Raw genomic sequence first — 10326 nt, 5'->3', positions numbered from 1 at the left:
CGGGGAAGGCGCGCAGGGTCCGCTCCTGCCCGCTCCGCCCCGCCCGCCACCGCTGATCCGCTCCGCTCCGCTGCCCCCGCCCGGGGCTGGCACCGCCTGACCTGGCACAGGTGAGCCCCGAGCCTGCCGGGGAGTCTGGGGCTCTGTGCGGGGCACAGCGCCCTGCGGACCCTGCACACCCCACGGGCTCGGCCGGGCTGCGGGAGCTCGCTGGGGGCAAGGGAGCACAGCGGCAAAGCTCAGGGTATCGGTAAATCCGCACCTGAACACACGGAACCAACGCTCTGAGGGGTGTGTCAGTGTCGGCTCGGCCGGCAGGGCTCTCAGAGCAAAGCTGTGAGGAGCACTGCAGGATCCCCAGACGATCCTGTAGGGAAAGAAAGGAAGGTGACTTTTGAGCTGCCAACGGTGTTTCTTGTCAAAGTTCTTTAAAATCTATAGGGCACTTCTACAACCCAGCCAGGTTCTGATCATATCCCACCCCTCAGTAAGGAAAGCATTGTCAGGCATTTTATTTTAACGTTTTAATGTTTTAATTGCTGTCCTACGCAGGGAAAGACTCCCTCACACCTTTCTACTCACAAGGGAGTTTTTCTCTGTTTGCAAATAAAAACTGAATTTGTCTAATTTCCTGCAGCTTGGATGCTATGAGCAATTAGCACTGAAAAGGAAGGCGTGAAACCTGATATCCCCTTCCCTTCTTTTTCTCTTTTTATCGGTTCTTATGGAGAGGAGGCAGTTCAGATTATCTCTGCTTGTAATGATCTTCAAGTTATTAATTTTAAACCAAACCCCTGCACTTTGGGAAAGCTGGCTGCTTCTTGCAGTGGTGGGTTAGGGATGGACAGGTCCAGCATGATGCTGTTATTTATCAGCATTTCTGAAGACCAAGAATATCACAGGGATGGTAGCACATGAAGTCAATCACCTCAGGGTGTGTATTTAGATAAAAAAAGAAGGATGGAAAGCAGACCCTTCAGCAGCTTTRTTGCCCTCCTCTGCACATGCACCTCAATGGCATCTGTAGAGTGARGRGTCCAGAATTGAACRCAGGATTTGAGGWRCATCCATCCAGGCAGTTTTTAATGCAGCCAAGAGCATGCCTGTCCAAGCTGTGGGCTGCCAGCTCTTCTAGGATAAAGCTGTGGGATGTTTCAGACCATTTACTGAAAGTGTAAATAAAATCAAATAGTCATTTTGACAGTATAGAATTGCTTTGATCTGTTTCGTTTCACCTGGAAAATCACATCACTTGATTCTTGTTATGGCAAAGGGATTTGGCACCTGATTTGGGGGAAAGGTGCAACACTGCAGCATCTGTCTACTTGGTTATCTGGGAACTTGGCTGACATTGCACAGCTTCAGGTGAAACTGGTTTTCCTCTGAAAGAAAGGACACGAATTACCTAAAATCAAATGTGAAATCTGGAGAGGTTCAGTTACGTTTCCCTCAGTTTTCGCAACGGCCACAAGATGGCACAGGGCCCCTCCTGTAAAATGCGAATTGGCTCACGGGGAAAAGGCTCAATGCACATTCGGCAGCGGGACACGGTGCCGGCAGCTCTGCCTCTCTGCTGGTCATCACTGAATCCCAGTGTCCAGCCGGGATCCAAACACATTTCCTACACAAACATTTTCATAATGTCTGGAAAGGGGCAGGAGAGAGATGCAGGTAATTCCCTCTGGCTTTCACTACTTCACGAGTTGTGCTTGTCCTGATGTGGAAATGCAGCCTGGGCTGTGTGGGGAGCTGGCTGGCATTTTGGGTCGTTTAACAGAGTGTGGAGAGGGGCTGGCTGGAGGAACCCCAGAGTGACCCCTGGAATTGCTGTTTTAGCTGTTTAACACAACATCACACAGCGAATCCTGCTGGGAGGATCTCATGGCTTGTGGTGTTTGGCTTGAAGGGCTGAGTGAGACCCAACAGCCACAGCCATCAATGGCACTGAAATCAATAGCGTTGTGGCAAATTATCTTTTCTCTCTTACTAATGATAAGAGAGGTAATAATCCTCCTACAGCGCTAATTACAGCCAGTGAAATTATGGTAATGAAAAGAACTCCCATTGCCAGCATTCAAAAAGTTACAATTTACATGAAAAAGGAGGCTYATGTGAATAATGATCATTATTTTGTACATGGGTCTCTCTTGTCCCAGCTATTCTGATCTCAGTAAATCAGGGTGTAATTAATCACAGAGGATTAGATATTGCAGGACTAAGACTGGGAAATTCTGTAGAAGCAAAACTCTGGTTTTGACTTTGTTTTTGACTTAAAATAAACTTGGGTTATCTGTTGCAAAGGACATGTTGCCAGCTCTGCCCTCTGCTCTTTAGGACTGTCCAGAGAGGGTGATGAAGATATGTTTTTGCTGGCAGCTCAGCATAAAATCCTCCAAAAGCCACTGCTCTAACTGCTTGTAATTGAACACTTGATAYGTGTGGAGGGTCGTTTGATATTATCTTTCTTTTTTCTTTGCTGTTGCAGTCTCTGATCATATATTATCTTTAGTTGCCAAAATAAAATCTGTCAGCTAATGAGCTTCCTAATGATTGTGTGATTAAATCCCATGGGAACAATTGCTACTCTTTGCTATGAATGTGCAGGCTTAAAACAGGCTTTTCTACTTAGTCCTTCTTATTCTTCTTTCAAGTTTTGGGTTTGGGTTTTTTGTTTCTTAAAGATTCTTTTTTTAAAAAATTCTTTATAAATAATCATCCCCTTGTAGGGCTGTGAGCCCCAAAGTGTCTCAGAGGTGTACTGGCCCCAAGCTGCAGGCTTGGCTCTCCCAGCCTGGATCTCTCTGCTGACACTCCTGGGGTTTCACATCTCTCTGTAAAACATTGTTCTTGTGTTCATTAGTGAGATCTGTGGTTTGTGCTCCTCTCCAGCCTCTCAGGCTCCCCAAAAGATGAGTTGAGGTGGAACACAGCACTATGGTCCTTATGGAGCCAGGAGAGCTGAGAGGAAGCATCTCCTCCATGCCAGGRAAGGGGTCYGGGGAGGAATGTGTGTCTSAGGGRAYMTGGAAATTAAATGTGATGAATATCRAACTGGAAAGAAGATTTTCACTTAGCATTGAAGTCAAACAGACACCAAAAAGACAAAGAAGATGCAAAATAAATTTACTACTTGAGTTGTTAAAGCCAATAATGTCTGTTTGAAAGACATCCTGGCACAGAAACTGGGGAAAAATCTCAAGGGGAATAAGGGAAGGGCTTTGGCCAGTTGGAATCACTGGCCTTTTCCTTATCCCTGTGGCCCAAGCAGGTGTGTGCCTGGCAGGTAAAGCTCCTGCAGCAGAGCTCGAAGGCCACACAAGAGCTGTGATACAAAAGGGATCCCTGGGATGTGCTGCTGTGAGGAATGTGTCCCAGGAAACTGGTCACTGGCACATCCATTCAGAAATGCTGTTGTCTCAAAGGTTAAACCTTACTTTCTCCTGGGTTTTGTTTGGGTTTTTTTATTCCTTTTTTCTTACATGCCTACTTCTTTCAGTACAGAAATGGAAAAATCACGGTCCCAAAACAATTTCTGCTCTACCACCAGCCTTCATTGCACAAGGTCCTCAAAGCCCCCTGTCCCCCCGGTCTGTCCTGTCCCCAGTGCCCCAGCAGGACCCCCCATTGCTGTTTAGGGGTGTCCCTCTTGGCAGGGACAGCWGGGTGTGTTTGGGGTGCAGGGGGTGTCACTGCTCCCCTCTCAGGTACTGAAAACCTGAGTGTGTGCAGCAAGGCTGCATTTGAGGCAGCCCAGCAGGGCAGTGCAGGGAAGGGCTGGCATTTGCAGCACTKTTTTTGCACTATTGCCCATWTACAGCAGTTTGTTKCACTATTTGYCCATTTACAGCASTTTGTTKCACTATTTGCCCATTTACAGCRCTTTTTTGCCCTCTTTGCCCATTTACAGCAGTTTRTTTYACTCTTTGCCCATTTACAGCACTTTTTTGCACTATTTGCCCATTTGCAACACTTTTTTTGCACTATTTGTCCAATGCTGAGTCACAAAAGAGGCTGTCAAAGAAGGAGGTAGATGAGAAGCTGTGGAAACAAAGAAAAAGCTTAATGACTTTTTCTCAGTCTTCTTTTTCAAGGCATATTAAGCTCCTGGGATGTGCTAAAAGCCAGAGAGGTCCCTGTGCTCTGCACTTACACACATTTCCAGAAATTTTTCTTTTTTTTTTTTGGTAGAACAGGGCAAGGGCAGATGCAGGGGGAGTCTCTGAGCCACCAGATGCTGCTGATGCACATGGAGTTGCCCCACGGGTGCCCTGGTGCCCGGAGAGCAGCACAGCGCTGGCTCCTGGCAGGACAGTGCTCAGAGCTCAGGGGCACAGCCTGTGGAATAACTCCTTAAAAATCCTCCCAGTTGCACAAGGCTATTTATTAGGCTGCCAGGCTACCAATTCACAGGTTTTGCAGCACTCCTGGCTGCTTGGCCTGTGTGAACAAGCTGAGCATGGTGCCAGCTGCTYCTGTCCCCTCTGAAGGGTGCACAGTGACACAGCAAAGGTTTAGGGGTAGGTGATGAACAGCCAGGGTGTCCTGGGGCACTCAGCTACACACAGCCAGACCCCGAGAATAATTCTGGACCTGCTGTTGAACTTGGTTTTGTCCAGCTGCAAGGGTTTAAAATGTCYTGCAGCAGCTCTGTGTAAATGACASCMCAGTCCCAGGTCCCTGCTGTGCTGTGAGTCCTGCTGTCACCAAAGCAGCCCGAGTCTGAGATGTCACGCTCATAAACAACCAGTTCAAATGGTGGAAAGAGCAGCCTGAATTACCCCACAGCTTGGTGTTATTTATACCTGATTCTTGTGGTGTTGAGGGAACATTTACCAGACAGACCTTAATGCCGCAGATGAGCCCATTTCCTCTGCATTAACAATAATTCGGGCAACAGTTTCCCCAGCCAAATTTAACAGCAGGGTCAGAAAGGCACTTTTWGAGAAGGCAGCAAAGCTGAGCTTCAGCAGGGCCCCAGCCCAGCAGACACCCCAGCACTGCTCACAGGGAGGGCTCCTTCAGCATCTTCAGAACTGGGAATTTTAAATCCCAAGTGGTTTCAGGCGGGAATTACTTTTACTGTGTAGGTGTAGCACCTAAAAGCAGCCAGGACCAAGGACCAGGTTCAAGGGCCTCCCTCAGTGCCAGGGATGATCTGAATCTCTCCCTAGAGAGGGGTTTGAGGCCATGAGAGCTGCAATGCTCAAATGTCAAGAGGAAATACCATTGTCAGGAGGATCTGCCCACATAATGTGGGGCTGATCTGAATTTTGGAGAGGGTGCAAAATCTTGCACTTAAAAACTGTTTTACCTGGAAATTATGACACAAAGTTAAAAACTGACTTTTAGACATCTCGTCCAGACACCATTTCCCCCTGGTCACCTCAGGTGTTAGAGCATCCAGCAGGATGATTAGAAAAAATAGTATTAAAGATTGGCAGAGCAAATTGGCTGTGAGCAAAATGGAGATTGATCACTGTTTAGAGGAAAAGCAACACAGGGATCTGCAATCAGGAAAGCAAATCAARCAGAGATTTCCTGTGACAAAAGGTTTTCAATTAAATTAATATAACTGAATGGAAGAGAAAGGTGGAACCATGACTGGTTTMATTAAAAACAAGTTGAGCAAATAATTCCTTCTTTGTCTTGTGTTTCTTTCCCTGTGTGGCTGCTGGTGATCTCACTGAACACACACAGGCTGAGATGGGCAGGTGTGGGGTCACAGCCACGCAGGATCAGCATCCTCCTTCCTGTGCTGATGAAGGGTTATGGGTTCATTAACAGGAACTGTGTTTAGGCACCCAGAACATCAATAAACCAATAGATAACACTGCCACCTTGTAGCAAACTGGGAAATTGCTTTWAAAGTTAATGGAAGTAAGTAATGGAGGATTACTTCCTGTGCCTGCAAGTTTTTTAACCTAGGGATCTAGGAGGCAAAAAATAAACGTCACATCTTATTTGTGTCATATGCCTTCTGGTAATACCAGCAGAAGAGGCTGATTTTTCCTTGACCTTTTACTTCAGGGAGGAAAGGAGAACTACAGATGAGAGGTTTTATCCGTGTGTGGGACACACCATGCTGTGCTCGAGGCCATGGTGACTGACATTGCAGTTGAAGTGCCAAAAGGATACTGATGCAGTGAAAGAAGTGAGGAGTATTTTAGGGRTTGTTGGGATGAACCAATAACCTGCAGTTGCATCAGCAGCTTAGGGCAGCRCAGAGGGTCCTGCTCAGCATGACAGGGAATCACAGCCTGCTCTCTATAAGGCATTGCATTGGAGGGTGAATTTGGGCAGTGCATTAGAGGGTGACTTTGGACAATGCTTTTCAAGGGGTGAGTTTGGGCAGGGCATTTCAGAGCGAGAGTTTGGACAATGCTTTTCAGAGGGTGAGTTTGGGCAGTGCATTTCAGAGGGTGAGTTTGGGCAGCGTGTTTCAGGCAGCACCAGCAGCAGATTTGCTCAGATGCCACAGGTTTAGGTGGATATTTCTCGTGGCCCGCCCTGTGTGCAGCAGCGGTGACATGGACAGCAGCAGATGGAAATTCCCTGCAAGTAACCCCAAAATGTTCTCTCAGGAATGGATAGCATTGGCCTGCTGGGAGAGGGGCTTTAACCCATCTCAGGCTCTGAAACAAGTTGGTCCCCTCACTGTGCTGCTGGATAAGCAGGTCAGCAGATACCTGTGCTGCTCCTTAAGGACCAGCCTCCCACAGGAGGTCTTTTCTTCTCCGAAACAACCAATACTGTGATAACTGAGCACTTCAAACCATTGAAGTATCTCAACCATTAAAGCTGGAGAGGTAAAGGGCAGGGACCCAAATAAGGGTAAAAGGGCGACTGTGACTATTGCAACCACAAGCCTTGGGCAGGTCTAGATGTCACACAGTAGCACCAAGTGAAACCCTGCCCTAAACAGGCATGAGAAGGTGCGTGGTTGTTTATGTGCAGGCTCAGGGGCTGTATCAGTGACATCTAGAAAATACATTGCTCTCAGATATCTGCACGAAGGGGCTACGGGGAAATTCGCTGCTTTTCCGAGTCAGAAACTGTGGTGAGGCTGTCACACAGGAGAAAAGTAACAGAGCAAAGCAGACACAGACCCAGCACCCAGATGAACTTTGCAGTTAAATCCAGGGATCCAGCACAACTTTATGGGGTTCTCATTCTTCCCTCCTCATGGGCTGATGCCCTGAGCTCACTGATGTGCACAGCTCCTGCTTGCTCAGTGCTGGCAAGGGGAGCAGACCTGATGGGGTCTTTTTTGGCCAATTTCCCACCSAAGTTTCGTTTAGATTTTTCCTAGACAGCAGGGAGGTCTGGAAGGGGAAGGCCCATGGAAAACCTGTGTACTCTGGCAGAGCTGTCAGTGGTGTCAGGGCTCTGGGCAAAGGGCTGCGTGTGGCACGAGGCCAGGGGGTTTTCAGTGCCGTGCTGTGTTGAATTCTAACCATTGATGAGTGGCTGGATAACAGCATGATTAAGTAAGAGTGAAAACGCCTTGGTGCAAATCAGAAGCTCTCTGTGGGTGCATTGCTTTGCACGTGTCTGACCTGTGAGATACTGAGAGCCAAGATGTTCAAGCTCAAAATCAAATTCAAATCAAGCTCAAAATCAAATTCAAATTCAGTGTGAGAGGTTGGAGCTGACCATACCAAATCACATTTTCCCTGCTCCATATCCGTGCAAGTGAGAAAGTTCATGTTCTTTGCTTATTTATTATTTATAGTAAATTATATCATTTATTATATAATAATAATAATGTTATAAATATCTATAGTAATTATTCTATAATAAATAATATAATAAATATATTATTTATACTTGTTTATTCTCTGAGCAGAGTGTGTCAGCACAGCCCTACAAARGGGAAAGGTTAACATTTATAGATATGCTTATATGCTTCCCTGGCGTGAAAAGCAAAGCAACCACAACCAGCTTTCTGTTTTACTCCACAAGGCAGCCCTGCAAATGTTGCCAGTCAATCCCATCGCTGATATATTGCATTTTTCATAACTGCACAGATGGATCTACGGCTCACACCACCCAGCAGGATCGGGATGGTGTCATTTGCTTTAATCCTGTTATTCCAGTGCACAGTGTAATTATGTTGATGCACAGGAAGGCAAAAACCATTTGTCATCATCAGCTGGTTGCCCTCTGTCCCTGGCTTTGGAGCTGCTGACAGATCTTGTGAATCWCTGGTAGGAACAAGTCCCTTAATCCTTGATGAGACATTGATCTTCACTGGAGCTGGGGCTGGTGCTTGCAGTGCTCATAACCTTCATGCAGGAGAGACAAACCCAGATGCTGCAGGGACCCTCCACTAAACAGTTCCAGGATTTCACCTCCCCCTGGGTGCTGAGGAGCCCAGCCCAAGCCCTGCCAGGCAGCAGTGGCTGTGTGCTGGCAGTGCCCTGTGACACTGATGCTTTGTCAGCCCTCATCTCTGTGTCACTAATCAGGCTGCCACGCTAAATTTTGCTTTTTTTGTGCTGTTCTGCTGCCTTTCTGTGTGTAGCTCCTCTTCCCAGCAATAACAGGTGGGTTTCTGATATGCAATAATGAAAAAGAAATCAAAATGGAACTCCTTGACATGATTTTTCTCTGCCAAACCTCCCTTTCTAGTCACTTAGCTTGTTTGCCTTCTGAAAATACTGAATGAAAGGATGACTGAGCTGTTCCTAAATTTCCATTCATTGAAGTTATTATTAAACTGTATTTCTAAATTTGTTTTCAGTTTCAGGGAACGGAAACAGGTCTGATGTAACAGCATCTTTGGTACAGACTCATCATCACCTTTCTAAATGAGGTGAGACAGACTGGGATCTAATTTGTCATCTCTCCTTTGCCAAGTTATTTCTAGTTCATAAATGATGGGATAATTTTCTTTCTGGAAGGTGGATGTTTATGGAGCACTCTTCCTCCCCGTAGCACTGTGGAGCCTCTGATGGTTTTCCTGCTTCCTGCAGCAAAAGTCTCACATTTTAATAATATATTGGGTCTGGGTGGCAGGGTCTGGAGGCTGTGGGACCCTGAGGGGTGGCTGAAGATGAGAGAATGGCCCTGCACCATCTGCTCTGGCTCTTTCCCTGTGCTGTTTCTCTGTCCAATGGTGTGTGGCTCCAGGATTCCTTATTCCAGGAGCCACCCCAGCACCCAGGAGGGCTGGGGATTTGTCCTGTACAAAATGCCCCCACAAGGGGCAGTGGAGGCATCTCTGAAGGGGAAAAACCTCTGAGCTGAACTGCTCGTTCTCATCCACATTTGAGAAAAACAAAATGTAATGGGGTTTGGAAGACAAGTGGAAAAATAAGCAGGGAGGATGGAGGGTGATGGATCCAGTGAGTTTTAGGAAACCAGTTTATTTCAGGAAACCACACATTTTGGCCTTGTTTATGCTGGTAATGCTTAGAAGGTTAACAACAAAGCAGTCCTGTAGGCAAAGTCCAAAAATGTAAGCAAAAGCCTCTAACACTCATGTGCACCTCATTGCAGGAATGGAAATGAAAGTGCCTCTGTCCAAACACTGAAATGGGGAGGATAACTACAGACAAATTACAGACTGCTGGTAAAAGCCAAGGATAAATTGATTTGCTCTTCTGGGACCAGACAAGGTCAGAGCACATGTTACAATTACCAGACCTACCTCCACTCTCCTCTTGTTGCTTCCCATTAGCAAACTTCATTTTTTAATTTTTTTTTTCCTTTTGAGTGTCTTGCGGTTGAGGGAAAGTGATAAAAAAATCTGGTGGAGCTCTTGAAGCATTAGATGTTTCTACTCAAGCACAGGCCACTCAGAAACAAAATGATTCTTAGAGAAGGAGAGAGGGCAAAAGGGGGTTTTTAATCTCAGAAAATCAATGATGTCAGTCTCTAACATCAACACAACGAGGCTGGATAGGCTGGAGTGCAGCCTGAAGAGCACTAAGGGTTTGGTCCAGTATGTTTTAGAAATTTAGAAATACAGTTTAATAATAACTTTAATAAATGGAAATTTAGGAATAGCAGGTCATACATAGGATTCATTCGAAAGAGAGGCCCCTGTGGGATGTGTTTGTGCAGCACTGTACACTGGGGTGTTGCTGCAGCCCACCCTGGAAAAAGCACAGCTGGCTGGACAAACACTGCTATTCTTACCTCATCTTGCTTTCCTCCTTCCTGGACATGCAGACACAAACTGGAAATAAATTAAGYTTTGAATGTGGAATATTAATGAAGACCTTCCACATCCAAATGATTGCATAATAAAGTGACCTTTCAAATTGGTTATGGAGGAGAGAGATGTTCATGGTTGAAGGTGGGTGARRGGAAAAAAACCCC

This window comes from Malurus melanocephalus, unplaced genomic scaffold, assembly GCF_030028575.1.
Source record: "Malurus melanocephalus ecotype Western Australia unplaced genomic scaffold, MMel_1.1 scaffold_317, whole genome shotgun sequence".
Taxonomy (NCBI): domain Eukaryota; kingdom Metazoa; phylum Chordata; class Aves; order Passeriformes; family Maluridae; genus Malurus; species Malurus melanocephalus.
The sequence above is the reverse complement of the archived record's forward strand: the minus strand, read 5'-3'. Positions refer to the sequence as shown.